The sequence below is a fragment of the Hyperolius riggenbachi genome, chromosome 4, assembly GCF_040937935.1.
Source record: "Hyperolius riggenbachi isolate aHypRig1 chromosome 4, aHypRig1.pri, whole genome shotgun sequence".
Lineage (NCBI taxonomy): Eukaryota > Metazoa > Chordata > Amphibia > Anura > Hyperoliidae > Hyperolius > Hyperolius riggenbachi.
In genome coordinates this window covers 338818663-338842845 of record NC_090649.1, presented here as the reverse complement: position 1 = coordinate 338842845, position 24183 = coordinate 338818663, and the positions used below count along the sequence as shown (strand labels likewise).

Sequence of the window (24183 nt, the reverse complement as noted above, 5' to 3'; positions counted from 1 at the left end):
ACTCATTTGCGGTTTCAGAATTAAGTTTCTCAAATTTCTTAAAGGAACAGGAACCATAACAAACAGTGTCATTTTTGCTGGAAACCCCCCCCCCCCCCCCCACAATGGGGATTGGTAAAGGGGCTACCATAATGTTAAGCTTGGGGGTGTATTCTCCACAGTCAGCATGCAACACATAAGCTGACGTGAAGGAGGTACACACACCAGCACAAGGGATCAGGATATCCCCAGTTTAGTGGAGGAGAGGACTGACTCCAATAGGAGATTGTGGTGCACAGAGCCGGTGCAGATCCGAACAGCCACAAACAACACTTTCGTAATAACGTCTCAGCGCAAAGTAGCGCTGAGTGCATAAACCAGGACTGAGGAGATCAGGACAGGTAGACAGAATGAACGCTTGCTTAACTAGCCACTACTTAGTGACAGCAAGCGTCCACAATAAGACAGACTGGAATGAGGCAGCCAATGCGTTTGCAGCGATGGCGTGCCTCACAAAGACAGGACAAGATAGTCAGGAAATAGCAGGATCAAGATAGATGAACGTAACACAGACAAATATACAATCAGTATGTTTTCCTAGCGTATTACAATTACAGCTATCAATGAAACTATTTGTAACGTCTGACTAACATATGTATATATCGGCAATGAACCGATATATGACATAAGCAGGAACACTGACTAGCACTGGAGCAATACAGGGAACAGGACTCAGAAGGATTCGCTATCTCTTCGCAGAGATGAACGCAATCCACAAACAGGACCAGGAGCAGGATACTAGCTCAGCACGGGTGCTCACGATACGCGCAAACTACCAAAACGTGCTGGAAGGCTGACTAACTGAACACAGGAAATAAACAGTTCGTGTACGTATATATCAGCGACACTGATGTATCAACGTAACACGAATACAAGGAAAATAACAAAATGCGCAAGTATGCGTATATATTGGCGATGAACCAATATATAACACAAGACAAGCAGAGTAACAACTTCTAGAACAAGAGCATAACTAGGAGGACTCGCTGACCCCTTCGCAGGAGTCAGCGCAGTCCACACGGACTAGGAACGAGGTGGGGCACGAGCAGAGTAACAGACAGAATCTGAGACTATGGTAGCCCATCAAGCATTGCAGGAAGCAGTTCTTTATACTGAGGTCATCCAATGGGAGCAGACCTGCAGATTCCCACACAAGTGAATGGTAATTAATCACAGGCTGACAGCAGGAAAAGGCAGACAATGATATGCAGCCTGCAGGAAAGGGATTGCCCCTCCATTGCAGCAGACAATGTTTGTTTACACAAAAGCATATTAAACTGTCATTAACTTCAGAGCGACTGCAGATGGAATCAGCAACTAGTTTAAGTGCAAACCAAACTATGCAAGCAAATGCATGTAATGACATCAGAACTGCTTGGGTTGCAATACCACTGCAGCCAGCAGTAAACGCTGCAGACATGATCATAACATTACCCCCCCCCCCCCCTTAAAAGCGGATACCAGACGCTTTTCAAAACTGAAATTCCCAACAAAACAATCTGACTTATAATTCATGATGACCGGGACAGCCCGGCAAGACCACATTCCAGAATCAGTCCCCACAAGACTGGACCCATCAGAACCAGAACCTACAGAACCATGCCCGTCAGCACTACAAGCCTCAGTGTGACACCCATCAGAACCACGACTTCCAGAAAAAAAAACCCAGAAACTCTCTGAGCGATACCCACCGCCTTCCAGGGACCGTCCAAAAACGCCAAAGCCTTTGCAATGCCCACCGGAACTGTCCTTACCAACACAAAACCCACTGTTGAACCAGTCCAAGGTACCAGGACAAGTTTCCTCAGAGATCTCCCAGAACACCTGGAAGCTCCAAAGAGATCCCCACAGGTCAGAACGCCCCTTAGGCTCACATGGAGAACTATCAAGAACCCCTATGGAACCCAGGGAAACTCTAGAGTCAGGGTCACAAGGACAAACATCAAGATCAGGGCTTTTAGGGACCAGAACCGTCTCCGGGCATGCAGGCCAGCCGGCAACATCAGAACATGTCTCCACTAGGGAAGCATGTGAGCACGCTAACACAGACACACTTGGGCACTCTGGCATACGAAGCACATCTGGGCACACCGGCACAAGAGAGACCTCTGGGCATGTCAAGGAACTGCGAACCTCAAAGTCAGTCAAGACAGGACCGAAACCAGGACTGGGCAAAAAAAAAATCATCATGACTAGACTTCACAGTTACTGGATTCTCACTAAAAAATGCAGGATCAGACTTAGATGTCTCTGATTCCAGCAAGGTTATTAACAAATCATGTTCAGGGGCATTTACAAGACAGGACAAATCTTCTGATGTATGCACCGAACTAGACAGGGTTCCCATAACTTCTTCTGGACTAGACAGAGACTCATCAAATACACTGGATTGGAACTCATGAAGGGCTGCAAAACAAGTCAGTATTGCAGCAATCCCCACTGAACTAGGCAAAACTGAGTAACTCACTGGACAGAAAGGGGACTCTGGAACTTTTGCCACACCGGCCAGAGAACCAGAATTTTCCAGGATACAGGGCTGGGTTTCAGAAACACTCATTAACCCGGACTGAAATTCTGAGATTTCTATTATTTTTTCCAGCGAGTCAGAATTATCCATGTTACAGGGCAATACTTTTGAAACATTCAGAGGACAGGGCTGAAGTTCCCTGACTACTGTGATATCAGAGAGGGACTCAACATCTTTAGCTAAATCAGACTGTGTACAGGGCAAGGTATCAAAAACACTTGCTGACAAAGACAATGTTTCAATAGCTTCTGCTTCACTGGGCAGATATTCATCAAGTTTTATTAGAGCAGACTGTAATTCCAAAACAGCTGCTAAACAAGTGAATACTACTGCAACACCCACTGAAATAAGCAGTGTCTCAGACTCCTCTATTAGAGGATCTGAAGTATCCAAAGTACTGGGTGAAGCATAAGACTCTGCGACCACAGCTTCACTGGACAGGATCACTGAACAGGCCATATCGCAGGGCAGAACCATGGAAGCACCTGCTGGACAGCATAATGATTCTGTGACCTGAGCTTCATTGGGAAGATCTACTGCACAATTCATGGTACAGGGCAAATTTACTGGAACATTTTCTGAACAAGGTAATAATTCTATGATTTCAGGTTCACATAGCAGATGCTCTGAGCTATTCACGAAACTAGAGCGAGGTGTAGGGACAGGAAGATCAAGACACAATGTTTGTGCATCTAAATCACTATTCAATTGTAAAATTGGGAAATTCAGATGCTGGGGTTCTGAGGTTTCTAGACAGGATTGCTGGGACTCAGAAACTAATGTAGTGCATCTATTGGCATCTGCTGGATCAGACAGGAGTCGAACTTTATTAACACAGGTAAATTCTACAGAAGTGTTTGCAGAGGCAGGCAAAGATTTTCTAATGTCTGTTTCACTGAACAAAGACTCATGAGTACTGACTAGGCTGGACTCAGAAGTCAGCAGGAACTCTGGGTCCTCTGCTGAGAAATGTGTGCAGGGCAAGGTTAAGGAAGTATTAGTAATTTCTGTCTTACTGGGAAGTAACACTGAGTTATCCATGGTACAGGGTGGAATTACAGGAACTTCAATTTCACACAAAAGGAGCTCTGAATCACTCGCTGAATCAGCCAAAGGTGCTGAAGCAGGCGAGTCCTCAGGAACTGAGGAAGTGGAACAATCTCCAATTGACAGTGTGTCTTCCCTGGTATCAACTGATTGAATCGCATAAAAATCGTCCAAAATCATTCTCCACACATCGATCAATGGAGCCACAAAGTCATACCCACACACACCAGTCTTTATTAGGTTATAAGCCGACTTAATGCATGCATTCAATACTAATTCACTTTTTGCACTGTAAAACTGACAAAATGAACTTGCATCTTTCTTCCATTCATAGACCAGGGCTTCCATCTCTCCTTTCTCAAATGGAGGATCCCATGCATATTTAACAGCTGAGCATTCAAGCTGATCACAGTTGGCAAATGTGTTTGTGGCAGAAACATACATTGGGTTATCTAGCAGGCGATTGGCCGATTTCTTATTCCTAAGGATGTCCAATACCTGTAGCAAGTGTTGAACTGTAGTGTATGCAAATTTCCCTTGCTGCACGAATAAATTGATCTGTTCAATACTCTGTAATATATCTTCATAATCATATTCAGATAATTCATTTAAACAAGAACTTTTATTTTCCCTGGCTAGCAATGAAAGTTCATTAGTAGTTTCATAGGTCCATTTGACTCCCCTGAATGGTGACTGAATTTCATTATCTGCTAATGGCGGAGTCTCGTTACAGATCTGATGCGCAGTCGCTAAGGGCAATGACTCCGCTGATTGTAACGCTTTTCTTTTGGAGCGTTTACGTTTGGCTTTAGACCTTGCTGCCTTAGGTGATTTATTCAAAGCAGAAGAAAAGTTATCAGAACAATTATCTGCTTGCTGATTATTTTTGTAGGCAGTAGAAGGAGCAGCTGATTGACAAGCTGCCAGGAGCTTATCAAAAGGGCTAGGCAAATCGGTTTTGCGCAGCCAGTTATGGATCACAAACGCTAGAAATTCCAGCGGTCTTTCTTTCAAATTCGTATGATCCAAGACATCGTACGCCCACTGGAACAAATTTCCCTTAAACAAAACATAAATTAACTGGGGGGCCCACGTTGAAACAGGAGTAGCCTGGAGCTCGGGATTGGCCAAAAACCTGGTACATTCAGAAAAAAACTCATTTGCGGTTTCAGAATTAAGTTTCTCAAATTTCTTAAAGGAACAGGAACCATAACAAACAGTGTCATTTTTGCTGGAAACCCCCCCCCCCCCCACAATGGGGATTGGTAAAGGGGCTACCATAATGTTAAGCTTGGGGGTGTATTCTCCACAGTCAGCATGCAACACATAAGCTGACGTGAAGGAGGTACACACACCAGCACAAGGGATCAGGATATCCCCAGTTTAGTGGAGGAGAGGACTGACTCCAATAGGAGATTGTGGTGCACAGAGCCGGTGCAGATCCGAACAGCCACAAACAACACTTTCGTAATAACGTCTCAGCGCAAAGTAGCGCTGAGTGCATAAACCAGGACTGAGGAGATCAGGACAGGTAGACAGAATGAACGCTTGCTTAACTAGCCACTACTTAGTGACAGCAAGCGTCCACAATAAGACAGACTGGAATGAGGCAGCCAATGCGTTTGCAGCGATGGCGTGCCTCACAAAGACAGGACAAGATAGTCAGGAAATAGCAGGATCAAGATAGATGAACGTAACACAGACAAATATACAATCAGTATGTTTTCCTAGCGTATTACAATTACAGCTATCAATGAAACTATTTGTAACGTCTGACTAACATATGTATATATCGGCAATGAACCGATATATGACATAAGCAGGAACACTGACTAGCACTGGAGCAATACAGGGAACAGGACTCAGAAGGATTCGCTATCTCTTCGCAGAGATGAACGCAATCCACAAACAGGACCAGGAGCAGGATACTAGCTCAGCACGGGTGCTCACGATACGCGCAAACTACCAAAACGTGCTGGAAGGCTGACTAACTGAACACAGGAAATAAACAGTTCGTGTACGTATATATCAGCGACACTGATGTATCAACGTAACACGAATACAAGGAAAATAACAAAATGCGCAAGTATGCGTATATATTGGCGATGAACCAATATATAACACAAGACAAGCAGAGTAACAACTTCTAGAACAAGAGCATAACTAGGAGGACTCGCTGACCCCTTCGCAGGAGTCAGCGCAGTCCACACGGACTAGGAACGAGGTGGGGCACGAGCAGAGTAACAGACAGAATCTGAGACTATGGTAGCCCATCAAGCATTGCAGGAAGCAGTTCTTTATACTGAGGTCATCCAATGGGAGCAGACCTGCAGATTCCCACACAAGTGAATGGTAATTAATCACAGGCTGACAGCAGGAAAAGGCAGACAATGATATGCAGCCTGCAGGAAAGGGATTGCCCCTCCATTGCAGCAGACAATGTTTGTTTACACAAAAGCATATTAAACTGTCATTAACTTCAGAGCGACTGCAGATGGAATCAGCAACTAGTTTAAGTGCAAACCAAACTATGCAAGCAAATGCATGTAATGACATCAGAACTGCTTGGGTTGCAATACCACTGCAGCCAGCAGTAAACGCTGCAGACATGATCATAACATTACCCCCCCCCCCCCCTTAAAAGCGGATACCAGACGCTTTTCAAAACTGAAATTCCCAACAAAACAATCTGACTTATAATTCATGATGACCGGGACAGCCCGGCAAGACCACATTCCAGAATCAGTCCCCACAAGACTGGACCCATCAGAACCAGAACCTACAGAACCATGCCCGTCAGCACTACAAGCCTCAGTGTGACACCCATCAGAACCACGACTTCCAGAAAAAAAAAACCCAGAAACTCTCTGAGCGATACCCACCGCCTTCCAGGGACCGTCCAAAAACGCCAAAGCCTTTGCAATGCCCACCGGAACTGTCCTTACCAACACAAAACCCACTGTTGAACCAGTCCAAGGTACCAGGACAAGTTTCCTCAGAGATCTCCCAGAACACCTGGAAGCTCCAAAGAGATCCCCACAGGTCAGAACGCCCCTTAGGCTCACATGGAGAACTATCAAGAACCCCTATGGAACCCAGGGAAACTCTAGAGTCAGGGTCACAAGGACAAACATCAAGATCAGGGCTTTTAGGGACCAGAACCGTCTCCGGGCATGCAGGCCAGCCGGCAACATCAGAACATGTCTCCACTAGGGAAGCATGTGAGCACGCTAACACAGACACACTTGGGCACTCTGGCATACGAAGCACATCTGGGCACACCGGCACAAGAGAGACCTCTGGGCATGTCAAGGAACTGCGAACCTCAAAGTCAGTCAAGACAGGACCGAAACCAGGACTGGGCAAAAAAAAAATCATCATGACTAGACTTCACAGTTACTGGATTCTCACTAAAAAATGCAGGATCAGACTTAGATGTCTCTGATTCCAGCAAGGTTATTAACAAATCATGTTCAGGGGCATTTACAAGACAGGACAAATCTTCTGATGTATGCACCGAACTAGACAGGGTTCCCATAACTTCTTCTGGACTAGACAGAGACTCATCAAATACACTGGATTGGAACTCATGAAGGGCTGCAAAACAAGTCAGTATTGCAGCAATCCCCACTGAACTAGGCAAAACTGAGTAACTCACTGGACAGAAAGGGGACTCTGGAACTTTTGCCACACCGGCCAGAGAACCAGAATTTTCCAGGATACAGGGCTGGGTTTCAGAAACACTCATTAACCCGGACTGAAATTCTGAGATTTCTATTATTTTTTCCAGCGAGTCAGAATTATCCATGTTACAGGGCAATACTTTTGAAACATTCAGAGGACAGGGCTGAAGTTCCCTGACTACTGTGATATCAGAGAGGGACTCAACATCTTTAGCTAAATCAGACTGTGTACAGGGCAAGGTATCAAAAACACTTGCTGACAAAGACAATGTTTCAATAGCTTCTGCTTCACTGGGCAGATATTCATCAAGTTTTATTAGAGCAGACTGTAATTCCAAAACAGCTGCTAAACAAGTGAATACTACTGCAACACCCACTGAAATAAGCAGTGTCTCAGACTCCTCTATTAGAGGATCTGAAGTATCCAAAGTACTGGGTGAAGCATAAGACTCTGCGACCACAGCTTCACTGGACAGGATCACTGAACAGGCCATATCGCAGGGCAGAACCATGGAAGCACCTGCTGGACAGCATAATGATTCTGTGACCTGAGCTTCATTGGGAAGATCTACTGCACAATTCATGGTACAGGGCAAATTTACTGGAACATTTTCTGAACAAGGTAATAATTCTACGATTTCAGGTTCACATAGCAGATGCTCTGAGCTATTCACGAAACTAGAGCGAGGTGTAGGGACAGGAAGATCAAGACACAATGTTTGTGCATCTAAATCACTATTCAATTGTAAAATTGGGAAATTCAGATGCTGGGGTTCTGAGGTTTCTAGACAGGATTGCTGGGACTCAGAAACTAATGTAGTGCATCTATTGGCATCTGCTGGATCAGACAGGAGTCGAACTTTATTAACACAGGTAAATTCTACAGAAGTGTTTGCAGAGGCAGGCAAAGATTTTCTAATGTCTGTTTCACTGAACAAAGACTCATGAGTACTGACTAGGCTGGACTCAGAAGTCAGCAGGAACTCTGGGTCCTCTGCTGAGAAATGTGTGCAGGGCAAGGTTAAGGAAGTATTAGTAATTTCTGTCTTACTGGGAAGTAACACTGAGTTATCCATGGTACAGGGTGGAATTACAGGAACTTCAATTTCACACAAAAGGAGCTCTGAATCACTCGCTGAATCAGCCAAAGGTGCTGAAGCAGGCGAGTCCTCAGGAACTGAGGAAGTGGAACAATCTCCAATTGACAGTGTGTCTTCCCTGGTATCAACTGATTGAATCGCATAAAAATCGTCCAAAATCATTCTCCACACATCGATCAATGGAGCCACAAAGTCATACCCACACACACCAGTCTTTATTAGGTTATAAGCCGACTTAATGCATGCATTCAATACTAATTCACTTTTTGCACTGTAAAACTGACAAAATGAACTTGCATCTTTCTTCCATTCATAGACCAGGGCTTCCATCTCTCCTTTCTCAAATGGAGGATCCCATGCATATTTAACAGCTGAGCATTCAAGCTGATCACAGTTGGCAAATGTGTTTGTGGCAGAAACATACATTGGGTTATCTAGCAGGCGATTGGCCGATTTCTTATTCCTAAGGATCTCCAATACCTGTAGCAAGTGTTGAACTGTAGTGTATGCAAATTTCCCTTGCTGCACGAATAAATTGATCTGTTCAATACTCTGTAATATATCTTCATAATCATATTCAGATAATTCATTTAAACAAGAACTTTTATTTTCCCTGGCTAGCAATGAAAGTTCATTAGTAGTTTCATAGGTCCATTTGACTCCCCTGAATGGTGACTGAATTTCATTATCTGCTAATGGCGGAGTCTCGTTACAGATCTGATGCGCAGTCGCTAAGGGCAATGACTCCGCTGATTGTAACGCTTTTCTTTTGGAGCGTTTACGTTTGGCTTTAGACCTTGCTGCCTTAGGTGATTTATTCAAAGCAGAAGAAAAGTTATCAGAACAATTATCTGCTTGCTGATTATTTTTGTAGGCAGTAGAAGGAGCAGCTGATTGACAAGCTGCCAGGAGCTTATCAAAAGGGCTAGGCAAATCGGTTTTGCGCAGCCAGTTATGGATCACAAACGCTAGAAATTCCAGCGGTCTTTCTTTCAAATTCGTATGATCCAAGACATCGTACGCCCACTGGAACAAATTTCCCTTAAACAAAACATAAATTAACTGGGGGGCCCACGTTGAAACAGGAGTAGCCTGGAGCTCGGGATTGGCCAAAAACCTGGTACATTCAGAAAAAAACTCATTTGCGGTTTCAGAATTAAGTTTCTCAAATTTCTTAAAGGAACAGGAACCATAACAAACAGTGTCATTTTTGCTGGAAACCCCCCCCCCCCCCCACAATGGGGATTGGTAAAGGGGCTACCATAATGTTAAGCTTGGGGGTGTATTCTCCACAGTCAGCATGCAACACATAAGCTGACGTGAAGGAGGTACACACACCAGCACAAGGGATCAGGATATCCCCAGTTTAGTGGAGGAGAGGACTGACTCCAATAGGAGATTGTGGTGCACAGAGCCGGTGCAGATCCGAACAGCCACAAACAACACTTTCGTAATAACGTCTCAGCGCAAAGTAGCGCTGAGTGCATAAACCAGGACTGAGGAGATCAGGACAGGTAGACAGAATGAACGCTTGCTTAACTAGCCACTACTTAGTGACAGCAAGCGTCCACAATAAGACAGACTGGAATGAGGCAGCCAATGCGTTTGCAGCGATGGCGTGCCTCACAAAGACAGGACAAGATAGTCAGGAAATAGCAGGATCAAGATAGATGAACGTAACACAGACAAATATACAATCAGTATGTTTTCCTAGCGTATTACAATTACAGCTATCAATGAAACTATTTGTAACGTCTGACTAACATATGTATATATCGGCAATGAACCGATATATGACATAAGCAGGAACACTGACTAGCACTGGAGCAATACAGGGAACAGGACTCAGAAGGATTCGCTATCTCTTCGCAGAGATGAACGCAATCCACAAACAGGACCAGGAGCAGGATACTAGCTCAGCACGGGTGCTCACGATACGCGCAAACTACCAAAACGTGCTGGAAGGCTGACTAACTGAACACAGGAAATAAACAGTTCGTGTACGTATATATCAGCGACACTGATGTATCAACGTAACACGAATACAAGGAAAATAACAAAATGCGCAAGTATGCGTATATATTGGCGATGAACCAATATATAACACAAGACAAGCAGAGTAACAACTTCTAGAACAAGAGCATAACTAGGAGGACTCGCTGACCCCTTCGCAGGAGTCAGCGCAGTCCACACGGACTAGGAACGAGGTGGGGCACGAGCAGAGTAACAGACAGAATCTGAGACTATGGTAGCCCATCAAGCATTGCAGGAAGCAGTTCTTTATACTGAGGTCATCCAATGGGAGCAGACCTGCAGATTCCCACACAAGTGAATGGTAATTAATCACAGGCTGACAGCAGGAAAAGGCAGACAATGATATGCAGCCTGCAGGAAAGGGATTGCCCCTCCATTGCAGCAGACAATGTTTGTTTACACAAAAGCATATTAAACTGTCATTAACTTCAGAGCGACTGCAGATGGAATCAGCAACTAGTTTAAGTGCAAACCAAACTATGCAAGCAAATGCATGTAATGACATCAGAACTGCTTGGGTTGCAATACCACTGCAGCCAGCAGTAAACGCTGCAGACATGATCATAACAATCTCTCTCTGTATTCCTTGCTCTACATTTCGCCTCTTTGATCAGTTTGTTCGGAAAGTGTTTTTCTCTAAACTTGTTCGTCAGGGTCCTAGCTTGAGTATCGAAAGTAGAAAGGTCTGTGCAATTTTTTCTTATACGCAAAAACTGCCCGAATGGAATGTTTTTCTTCCATGGTTTGTAATGATTACTTCGATAATCTATATAGGAGTTGGAGTCCACATTTTTAAAATGGTTTTTCGACTTGATGACGTTTCTCTCTATATATAGAACAACATCCAGATACTCGATGTGTGAATCGTTAATATTATGCGTAAACGAGATGCCCCAATCATTGTTGTTCATATGATTGGTGAATCCATGTATGGTGTCAATTCCTCCTTCCCATATCAGAATAAGGTCATCTATATACCTTCGGTAGTAGATGATATTGGACTTATAGGGGTTATTTGTTTCAAGGTGTAATTTCTCAAATAGGCCCATGGTCAGATTGGCATAACTGGGGGCGAAGCTGGCCCCCATCGCTGTTCCCCTTTCCTGTCGGTATAGGGTTTCCATAAATCTGAAGTAGTTGTGTGTTAGAATGTAGTATGTCGCATTTAATAGAAAATACTTTTGTTTCTCCGGAATGGTCTTGGCCTCCTTTAAGTAAAACCACATGGCTCTCAGGCCAATGTGGTGGTGGATATTTGAATATAGGGAGGCCACATCTAGTGTGACCCACCTATAATTATCTTTCCATGGAATATTTTGTAACTCGGACAGCAATTGCGTGGAATCCTTCAAGTATGATGGTAATTGTAATACGTGTGGTTGTAAGTGGGTATCTATAAGTTCCGCCCTTCCTTCCTGCCCTCCCCAATATGGCCACGGCCTATCACCTGCCCCGCCCTCCCCTCCCCAAGATGGCCTCTCTTGTCTTTCCTGTCGGGTGCTGGCCAGGGCAAGATGGCTGGCAGCCTTCTTCCGCCAGACCCGAAGCCAGAGCGCCTGTCTACTTCCGCCCTTCTCGCTCACGCTGTCTACGTCCGCCGCCCCTCCCATCCCTGGCCTCCATTGGCTCCCGCAGGCCTCCAGCGAGGACCCTCCGCACGGGATTACGTCACCCAGACCCTCCGTTACCTGCTCTCTGCCCTCCCATGTCCGACATACTTGTTTTAAAAAATGTTTTAAAAAATGTTTTTTTGCACTTTCTGAAGAAGGGGACCCGCCGTGGCCCCGAAACAATTGTCAAGTTTTCACGTGCTTATGGAGCAATAAATTGAGAAAATTATTTTCTTGAAAAAGGTGTGCTGACCTGGACTCTTTTACCGTATTGTTTTTAAAAATCAGTACGGACAGAGCAGCGGCTCACAGGCGCACCTATACCCAGCTCGCTCCGGAGCCGGTAAGACTCTTCCTCCACACTAACTGGTCAGACTGCTGTAGGCTGCAGCATACCAGTTTATAGCCCTCTCACCATCAGGTCTTTTTTCTATACCTGGAGCTTTATCACATAGAGACCTGGGCATCTCCTTCCACTACCAATCTGGTTCTACATTTACATTTATCTTTGTCTACCTATCTAAACATGGTTCATATATGTATGCATTTTTTACAAAACGCCAATAGGGATTATATTTATGATATTTTATATTTATGTACTTTTTAAGTTGCTGTTACCATTTGTTTGTATTGTTTCTATATTTGTGCATGGGTACTCCTGACTTGGCTTTTAAATGTATTATTGGTGTTTTATCCAAAGCCGACATGGGGTCTATTATAACTAATATTGTGTCACATAGATATGGGTGGAAGTATAGATAAAATTGCATATAGATATTTATTGGATGGTAATTATTCGTTTGCCTTTAGTTTTAATCTCATTTGATAGAAATTGAATGTTCTGAGCGCCACTTTTTGTGTTTGTTTTGTTTTATCTTGAAGGCACTTATTTGACCTGAGGAAGCGGCGTCACGCCGAGAAACGCGTTGTCACAGTGCTGATCGCATATAATAAATGAAAAGATATTTTAATTTTATTACGAATCAATGTTTTCATTACTAAGAGCACGTGTCGTCAGATACAAGCTCTGATACAATTTATACAAATTTCTAATTGGGCGCCTCCTGTCTTATCTACTGATATTCTTATTTGTAAGTGTTTTAAATTTTAAGATTTTCATGACAGTTCCTCTTTAAAGACTCTAACTGTTATTCAAGTAGTGGACAGTTAATTAATTAACACATCTTTCAGACATTTTTTTTTTTCAACAAGAAAAAACTTTAATCAGCTATCAATTACCTGAGCCTTTGGAGGTTTGCACTGCGTCCTAATGGAGAGTAGGGAAGAAAGAAATTGACCTTGAGATTGTTAAATCTTGTCTAAACAAAATACATGAAACACTTGTCCCAGTTAACATCTACTCATGTGTGCTTAAAGGACCACTATCGCAAAAATCGTAAAAATGTAAAATAATGTAAACATATACAAATAAGAAGTATGTTTCTTCCAAAGTAAAATGAGCCATAAATTACTTTTCTCCTATGTTGCTGTCACTTACAGTAGGTAGTAAAAATCTGACAGAACCAACAAGTTTTGGACTAGCCCATTTCCTCATGGGGGATTCTCAGGGTTTTGTTTATTTTCAAAAGCACTTAGTGAATGGCAGTTTCTCTGTCCAACTGCCAAAAAAAGTGTGCAAGCAGGTAGAGTGGGGGTCTGCATCTTTTTTATAAATCCTTTTCAGGGATTGTCTCTTTAGAAATAATAAAAGCCTTGCAGAGAATCCCCCATGAAGATATGGAACAGTCCAAAACCTGTCGGTTCTGTCAGATTTCTACTGCTTACTGTAAGTGACAGCAAAATAGGAGAAAAGTCATTTATGGCTCATTTTACTTTGCAAGAAACATACTTCTTATTTGTATGTGTTTACATGTATTTAAATTTACAATGTTCACAATAGTCCTTTAAGAAATTAAGCATTCTAATTGAGAAACTTCTCCTAACTAATTTTTGTTTATAGCTGAGTTAAACAAAAAATATTAACAAAATTGCATTTCCTGTAAAGACCCCACTAAATTTTTTAGACAGTCATAATGACTAATATTCTTTCAGTATTTTAGAAAGGACAAAAGATTGCACCAATAATTTATAGACTAGTAAGATTAACTTCTGTGATGTATAAACCCTTTGAAAGGTATAGAAAAAATATGTAAACAAAGATTTTATGGAGAAGGCAAACAAAATCATATTGCTTTTGAGGTGCCAGTGTGATCCCAGCAGCCAGCAAACAATTTTCAGAGATATTGAATAAACAAAGAGATAGGACAGCACATAGATAATTAGTATTGTAGGAGAGCATTTCACAGCTCTGATGACTAGTAAATATTACAACACGTTAGTGTGCTTTCTTCATATGTCAAACAACGTCACTTATATGTTAGAAGGCAGCGCTACATAACCAAGCTAAACTTCAATAAGTCCAATAGATGATCATAGATCTTCAACTAGCATATATGAATTCTTCACTCAGATGCACAGGTGACCACCATCACCCTGATGTAAACAGACTCACCGGATCAAAGGACCTATGTGTAGGTCAGCATGCACTTTGGGACACTAGGCTGTCCTCCACCTTACAGGTTTGGTTGGTAACAATAGTCTTTTTATGCAGCATGCTCTTTATAACAAATAATCAGGCATCCAAGTAGCAGTAAACCTCAGAGCAAAAAAACCTCTAATAGTGTAAAACCATTCAAAAAGTATTTGCTATAAAACAGTTGTGCACTTTTAGATAAAAGCTTGCACATAATTTTAGGGGCTCTCCCCTTATGGGCACTGGCTGGCACTGAAGGTAGTCCAATTGCTGGTCGGTGCATTCACAACCCTTTCCCTGGGATAAACTGCCCATTGTTCTCAGGTGAGTGTGTTTACATCGGTTGTGTTGGTGGTCACCTGGAGATATAGGATGTCAGGGCTTCCAACGTAGCAGCCTGTTCTATTGCCATGTGTGCAGCAATTGCTTGAAGGCATGCAGGGGGCATACAGGCAGTTGCAACAGATTGGTCAGCTCTCCCTTTTTATCAGAGTGGTATGGTAGAATAGATTGTGCTGTACCCATTAAACATGCCTCTTTCAGTCCTGCCCTTCTCTGCCTCTCAGATCTCGCACACGTGCGCCTGCGCCGCTTCACTACAGTCCTCAGCAGCGAGATCTGAGAGTTGGTAACAGGTTAGGATGTATCACCCGGTATCAATGACACCTGGCGTATAAGACAACCCCTTCATTTTCATAAGATTTTAAAGGGTAAAAAAGTAGTCTTTAAAACCAGAATATACAGTAATTTGATAAATTCCTAAAACCAGGGAAGGGTAGACTTTCACTCTCAGAACTTCAGAAGCTGATTAATGAAGTACATTTGCAACCTAAAGTACATTCTAAATTTTAGGGATGGGATAGGGTGTTCCCTGATATGCAAATTGGGGAAAGTATTATTGAATGAAACGGCGCCTACCGGAAAACATTAACAAGTGAGAGATGGAGGGAGTCACATCTATTGTTCCTTTTTTAAAAATATACCAATCCCCCAGAACATTACAATAACCATTGTCCAAAATACCAACTAATAGATGTAGACTTGAAACCTTGTAACTGGAACTGCCCCCAAATAATGAGGTTCTGGGATGAGATCTCCAAATTTACTGAGCACAATATGTAAGAGACAGATAGTAAAGGAACCAGTGCTGTTTTTGTTCCATCCTTCACTTGATGTTGCTGTTGGTTTTACCACTACCGGTAGGAATGTAGATGGGATATGGTCAGATATAGGTCACCTGGCAGCATCTAAAAAAGCTATGTATAATCGCTGAATATATCAAACACCTCTAACATTACAAGGTGTCAAAGATGAACTGTCATGTTTTGCACCTGGATAGACTGGACACAACACTGAACATTGAGAAAGGAACCAAGAAATTATTCCGCAAATGGAAACATTACATTCTACATAAATTGCCCCAAGATGACCTGAAAAGCTTTATGGATCCGTTCAAGTGCTTTTCATGGTTTGTCAATGATAAAAGATAATCCTCAGTGCTCTCTATTGCACTCCCGCACACCGTGAAGCCTGCAGACAACTTGTACTCAAAATGTAAGACATTGCCATCACCAGAAAACATATATACAAGATTCAGGGCTTAGTTCATACATGAGGGGTACACTTTATTGCAACAACTTGAAATCACTAAAAGAAAACACAAACTCACATGTCCTTGCACATTTTTTCTTTAAAACGCATTAATACACTATTGCACAATAACCAGTAAAGTGCCAAGTGCTTGGGAAGTCACCAGACTATAGTTCAGAGAATGCCAGTTCTCCTTCCTGACCAGGTTTCGGGCCTTTCACCATCATCAGAGGTTAGCTCCTATCCTCTGATCATGGCTGAAGGCTTAAACCTCGTCAGGTTTTTAGTATTTGGAAATGCCCTTCCAGTTGTGTAACGTCCCAGCTGTTTTTCAGGACTTTGACAGTTATATTTTTAGAGAGTTCCTGGAAAAGTTTGTTGTAATTTATTTAGATGATATTTTAATTTATTCTCAGACTCTGACCGAACATTGTACGCATGTGCAGTTGGTATTGAGAAAATTGAGATAGAACTCCCCATATGCTAAGCATTTTGAAGAAAAATGTGTTTTTGAAGTAAACCATGTGCCATTTTTAGGGTACATGATTTCTGATCTGGTATTAGCCATGAAGCTGCTGTTAGGGACTGGCCACAGCTGGAGTCTTTAAAGGCTCTACGACAATCCTGGGCTTTGCCACTTTTTATCAGAAATGTATTAAAAAAAATCCTCTCTAGAGTATCCTCTTACTGAGTTGAAACGTAAAGGAGACTACCCCACTAACTGGTCACCTCAAGCAGTTTACAGTACAGACCTTTCAGACTTTGAAAGAAGCTTTCTGCTCCGCACCTGTTTTGACCCACCAAGATATCCAGTGCCCCTTCTTTGTGGAAATAGATGCATCTAAAGTCGGGGTGGGAGCAGTTCTCTTTCGGTATCCTGGTATGCCAGATAGGTTGCATCAATGCACTTATTTCTCCCCATAAGTTTTACCTGGAAGAATGTAACTATGACATTGGTAATTGGAGGAATGGGGACACTGGTAGAAGGAGGAGCAGCAGCTTCCTTCTGCTAAAGCCAGTTATTTGTGGTGCATATTTGTCCTCTGCATTGAATAGTTCGTTTCTGATGGAGGGGTTCAGTGTACCTCGCAGTTTTGGCGCTCGTTCTGTGCACAGTTAGGCATCTCTCTCTCTCTCTCTCTCTCTCTCTCTCTCTCTCTCTCTCTCTCTCTCTCTCTCTCTCTCTCTCTCTCTCTCTCTCTCTCTCTCTCCTCAGCCTTCCATCTTGAATCAAATGGACAGACAGAGAGAACTAACCGGTGTAACAATTATCTGATTTGTATTTGATTATTTGATAACCAAACTGAATGGGCAGACTATATCCCATTTGCTGAATTTGCATTTAATAGTGCTGTACACTCATCCAAGTTATCGACCTTTCCAGTGCCTGTATGGTCAGGAGTCTAAATTTTCCTCTTTTTCAGGTCCTGCTTCCCTTTTTTGGAGCATTGGTTAATTCATGTGTCTGGTTTTTGGGAGAAAACAAGACTACATTTCCCTCTAGTTTCTAAACTACAGGATAAGTGTGCCAATCACCATTGTACTAAAGAGCTCACATTTTACCCAGGAGACATGGGCCCATATCCAATTCATTTTTTCTCCCTGAGTTTTTTGTTAGGTGATATTTTCATACCTTTTCATCAAATGCCCTAAAAATCCCCAGTAAGCCAAAAAAAATAAAAAATACTCAAAATAAGTATGATAGGACTTTTTCACCAACTTATAGCTACTTTTCAATTGTAAAATGCTTTTAAAAGTTATTTTAAAGAGACTATAAAATTATCTCCTAAGAAAAAAAGCTCAGGAGAAAAAGTGAATTGCACATGGGCCATGGTTTGAGTTTCTACCCATAATATTTCCTTAAGTCAATTTTTTTATTGGGCTCTCTCCTATCAGTAAGAGAATTAATAAGGTTACTTACAAATTAACTCTTCCAAGCTCCTTTAAGTATTCTATAACTCCTTCCATGTGTCTTTGCTAAAATATGCAGTTAATTCCATTCCTCCATCCCCACCACCACCACGTACTGTGCTGGGGAGCCTAAATATGAAGTAGAGAAAATTTTGGACTCCCGTTGGGTCAGAAATTCTTTACATTATTTGATTGACTGGAAAGGTTATTGACCTGAGGAGAGGAATTGGGTACCAGTTCTTCATGTGCTTGTGGATGCTTTCCACTCTGCTCATCCCAACAAACCTTGTGAAGAGGGTTCGAAGCCTCCTCCTTATGGGGAGGGGGGGGGGGGGACTGCTAGGAATCATAGTATTGCGTGTTCTTGTTGCGTTCCTCATCGGCAACGGAGAAGATATACTACGTATGTAGAGTCACATGTGTAATAACCATTTATAGAAAAACGTTTTCCTGTTGTAGGATGTGTAAATGTAGCCCCCATAACAATAGAATTACACATGTGACAAGACAAACAGGGAAAAGTCCCTTTTCTTGAAGTAGTTAAATTAGTAATTCTCCCATTATTTGCAAACTTGTTCAGATATTTTTGATGACCAGAGATCGATCTGTTGGAGGTGATCTTGAGAAGGAATTATTTCTTATTTGAAGATACATTTTACGAACAGTGTAGGGGTACGGCTATGGTGTCAAACTTGGCCCCGGCCTATGGTAACCTATATATGGGGCTTTACTAAGTATAGTATATCTTCTCCATTGCCCCTGCAGACTGATTTATGTGGGAATGACCATACAGTTGCTTAAAATGCGCATCTCGGCGCATAAATCAGCTATCCATTCTGGCACATCAGAACAAGCTGTTGCTAGCCATTTTTCTGCCTGTCGCCATAATGTCAGCCAATTGAGGGTCCAAGTGATTGACTCTGTCCCCCTCCCATGTAGGGGGGTGACAGGGTCATACAATTATTGAGACGAGAGCTGTTCTGGATTAGGAAGCTAGATGCCCTTGATCCTGGGGCCTCAACTGGGAGTGTGAGTTGGGTCCATGCATTTAAGGATAGATTTCTTGTTGATAACTATTTGGTCTGAATGACTGGAGTCTTCTTCTCAGGCCGGTTTTGTTAATGTTTTTTCCGATCCTTCCCGACCGGCTGCCGCATATTGGTGAGGAGAGGTACTGGAGAGGTAATTTTTGTTTGTTTACCAGACCGGACTGGCCGCCATTGGAATGCAGCTGCCAATCTGGTCCGACCTTAAAGTATTTTTGTGTATCAATATTTTTTGGTTTCAACCTGTTTCTCTCCCGACTGACCGCCATATGTTGTGGATGCCAGTTGGGAGCAAATTGGTATTTTGATGTTCTTACTTGCCCTGACTAGCCGCCATTATTAGCAGATGCCAGTCGGGGACGGTGGGATCATTTTTATATTTTTGTGATGTTCGGTGTCTGGCTGTCACTTTGGGTGGCTGGCTGACAGACACCGAGCGGATATATTTTCTCTGATATTTTTTCCCTCTTTTTTTTCTCCAATATTTTGTGATTCAATCTGCATTTTTTACATGAAACCAATTAGGAGAATGGAGCATGTCTATATTTGTTCTTGAAAATGCAAATTCTATGCATCACTGGTAAAGGCGGTTGGATTTTAACGTCTATGTTGAAGACGATTTACGCTTCCAGGTTGCTTACACATATGTTTTTAAACATACATATTGTTTATGCGTACGTTTTTACGCATATGCGTCGTTATACACACATGCGTATTTCCATTGCGGATTTAGGTGTATGTCACTTATATGACGTTTTTTACTCATGACATGCTCTGCCCTCATTGGTCGGCGCTTCAGCTGTCTTTTTTAAAGTGATTGGAGCACAAAAATAGATGTAGCTCCCCATCAGGTCTTCCGCCGGATGGAAGGGCTTACATTTAGGAACCTAACCTGATTGGCTGATGATAGGGCGTACAGACCATTTTGTTTAGCTCCCTAGTGGAGCAACTACTATTTAAAGCCATTTGAAATAGAGGAGGCTCCTCTCTAAACGTCGCATAGACTTGCCCTTTTTACTGCTTTTGATGCTTTCAAAATAAAGAGGTTGAAATACATTTGAAGACAGTGCTGGGTCTCTTCTCTTGGAAATTCTGCTTGCTGCTCCTGGAGGCAGAGGGACAATGACCAAAAGCACGTCGCATCTGGATGGTTGGGTGCTGCCTTCTACTACTTGTCTACCATGATCCGAGATACCGTAGTAATATTCCCAATCTGGGAATTCTTAAGCCTGTCCAGATAAAACTGATTTTAAAAAAAGCATATCTAACCTGGTGTAAATCTTATGAACACTAGAAAAGAATGAAAAATCCAGCCCCCCCTCCCCCCCCCAAAAAAAAATCCTTTGAAAAAACACCCATGCGAACCGAGTTCTCTTATCCTCGAACACCATAGAGAATCTCAAATAGGCAGCACCAAAATGATCAGACAACAAAACCCCTCTCCTCCCCGTCATCAGGGAAAAAAAATTGCCCCCAAAGATTCATAAGTGTATGTAATAAGGACTCAGACCCCTTCTCCCCTCCTTCATAAGGATAAAAAAAACTCAGTATGTCAGGATGCACTTTAACGTTTATATCATTAATTCATCCCACAAATAAATAATCTACAGTAATACATCATATACCATCCAATTATTATTCACTATACATTTTTAAACATTTCCATTACTTAATGAATTTTTCTCAGGACATTTATGTACATGCCAACTATCCATTTTGCCATTTATCGTGCAGTGCAAAAGAATTAGAAGGACAAGCAGATCTCATGTCCTCAAAATCCACCAGAAGAATCTCTAATGTTTCACAAAACTTTTTCAACCCTCCTGGCGGTAACCCCGACCTACACTCGGGGTAGCCGCCGCAGAGGATTTCTCTTCCCCGGGAGGGATTTTTTAAATTAAATTTGCTTTAGCCTTTGTAGCTAGCACTTCGCTAGCTACCATTGTCCCTCCACTCTTTTTTGATTGCCCCTGATCGCCACTGTTATACGTACCCCCCCGGATCCCGCGATGGCGCAGCCTCTCCAATCAGCTCCAGGCTTCGCTATGGGGAGGATTGGGATTGCGCATTCGCCATAGCGACGACTGAAGCTCATTGGGGAGGCTGCGGATCGAGGCTAGGTAATGTATAGTGGCGGCGATCAGGGGGATCAGAAGGGTGCGGGGGACTTGGGGGACAATGGTAGCTAGCCTAGTGCTAGCTACAAAGGCTAAAGCAAATTTAATTCAAAAAATCCCTCCCGCGGACGCAGCCTCAGAAACTGACAGAGAGGTTAAAGTTGCGGGAGTGATTTTTACGCGATTAACGCAGAAAAATCACTGGTCACTGCAGTGATTTTTCCGTGATCGTGATTAGGGATTTATAGCACTAAACACGATTGCTGGCAAATCGCCTGAAGATGGTGCAGGCTACACGTTTGCGTTTGGCGATTTGCGTTAATCGCCGGTGATTAGTGCAAATTGCCCAAGTGAGAATGGGCCCATAGGGTATTACTGCACTAGCACTTTAAAAAACGCTAGCACCTAAGCGCTTTGCCGAAATCACCGGCAAAACACTCTAGTGTTAATGGGCCCTTAGACCTAAAAGTTACAGATCTTGGAGGGCGCATGCGCGGCGCTGAGCAACATGGCTGTATAGTCCTGGAGCTCCGCTAATCACCCAGCCTATTTGAGCGACAATTTAGCTTACAGTCTGCTAACGGGATACCGGGAGGTGGATTTGGATCCCGGAGTGACCGGAGCACCTCTGTATGGGACCAAAGCGGAGAAAAAGAGCTGAAAAATCTGGGAAACTCGATACCTACTTCCAGAGGCCTACACAACCGTCCTCCACACCCAAGATGGCGTCCCCGAAACCTCCGCGTAAGGACGAAGCTCCACAACAGGCAGAGTATGTCACTAGACAAGTGTTGGAATCCTGCCTGGCAGAACTACACGATAGGTTTTCGGCCACGGTGAAAGAAGCTGTCACCTCCGCGATAGCGGATCTGAGGTCGGACATTGAAGTCGCCTTAGTGCGCACTACGTCACTGGAGCAGTCGGTGGAATCTTTGGAACAGAGATGCACTTATCTGGAAGAGGAGAACAACCGGCTTACAGATACGGTTGCAGAACTCCAGAGATCAATGGAGGACCAGGAGAACCGGGACAGAAGAGCAAACCTTCGGGTAAGAGGGGTACCAGACACAATAAAGCCCCCTGACATTAAGGGATATCTAACAGAGCTCTTTACAGACATTTCTCCGGACACCCCACAAGACATGTGGAGATTTGAAAGGGCACACAGAGCTATAGGCCCCAGACCGGAGGGAGCTCCATTACTCTGTGATATAATAGTGAAGTTCCATTACTATGAGGCTAAAGAAATGATTTCGCTGGCAACTAGAAACACCCAATCTTATGCCTTCCGTGATCATGAGGTCCAAATTTTCAATGACATTTCCCCAGTGACTCTTGCTAAGAGAAGAAAGCTCCGCTCAGTTACAGCATTATTAAGAGAAAAAGGAATCCAATACAGATGGGGATATCCATTTAAGCTTATAGCAGTGAAAGAGGGAGTTTATCATGCAATCTCAAATCCAGAAGACGCCCCTGACTTGTTGAAGGGCTTGGGCCTCCGTATGCCAAAAGCACTAGCAACTACCTCCCCAAAGGCGGAAAACAACACGGAAAAAAACACAGCAGATTCTTCACCTCCCCGTTTATCCCCACAAAGCCTGGCAACTTAATATGAGACATCACTCAAACACTAAAATGTATCTGTTGCTGCTAAGACCAGATCTGAAACAATAAGAACAGGCCCGGTGCGGTGGAATGACAGGACTCTGCGGCACCAAGGTGCACGTATGTTACCCTCACGAAGGTGTGCAGAGGGGCACACCCGAACGAGGTTACCCGGTTTCCTCGTTATAATACTTATCTTTAATGTGCTTTCACCCTGTTACATTTGGTTATATGATAATTACTATCAGATTTATAATAGGCTCAGGATATGTGAGGTTTATATTAGTAACAGCACAATGTTCTGGGGTTCTTTCTCTTCTCTTTCTTTCCTTACCTTTTTCTTTTTTCTTTCTTTCTTTGTCCGCCAGCCTATATTTATAAGACATAAAAAGGTTATTGCTGTAATTATATTGCAAACCGTTCAGCTAGATAAAAATACACACAATGATTAAATTAGTCACTTTAAATACTAAAGGGCTAAATTCTATACGGAAAAGGTATCTGGCCTTAAAAGACCTGGGAAGAATTAATGCTGATATCGTTTTTCTACAAGAAACAAGATTTTCAGCAAAAAAAACGGGCTATTTAAAAAGTAAGCAATATCCTACTTGTTACACACTTGTTACACAGCTAATGCACAGGTTAAAAAAGCTGGAGTAGCCTTGCTTATTCATAATCGTTGTCCTATCTCAGTTAAAACGGTTATCAAGGACCCAGGGGGCCGTTATCTTATACTACAGGCCTCAATTCATGGTTTAGATGTAATTATAGCTACTGTGTATGCTCCTAATGACCATCAACTCCCTTTCTTAGAAAAGATATTTCGAAAAATTGAAAGTTTAGCATGTCCCAATGTAATACTAGGGGGAGACTTTAATTTAATTTGCTATCCTACAAGGGATCGAAAATCTGATAATATTCCCTCAAATTTCTCTTCTGTTTGTAGAATCTCCAGGGATTTTAGATCCCTCTTGAAAAATTACGGATATTGTGACGCTTGGAGAGCTCTGCATGCAGGTGATCTAGATTTTACTTTTTACTCCCATACTTCATCGACCTACACAAGAATTGATCACTTTTTCGTGACCCCTACACTGTTAAATTCAATACAATCCTCTGAAATTGGTCCGATTTCCTGGTCAGACCATGCTCCACTGGATATGATTCTTAACTTAGCAAACAACCCTAAATTACCTTCAGTCTGGAGTCTGGAGATTAAATGATAGTTTATTAGTAAACGAAGAGGTAGTTCAGGATATTCTGGAAAATATACAACTCTATTTTGAAACAAACACAGGAACAGTGGCCCACTATTCAACAGTATGGGAAGCCCATAAGGCC

General features: G+C 42.7%; 1 protein-coding gene and 1 pseudogene across 4 annotated transcripts in view; one reads left to right on the top strand and one right to left on the bottom strand.

Moving 5' to 3' along the window:
* TIAM2 (TIAM Rac1 associated GEF 2) overlaps positions 1–24183 on the top strand; it is a 1035624-nt gene that overhangs the window by 650697 nt on the left and 360744 nt on the right. The gene's annotated exons all lie outside the window — the stretch shown is intronic.
* Positions 23070–24183, bottom strand: part of LOC137571069 (uncharacterized) — a 32794-nt pseudogene continuing 31680 nt past the window's right edge.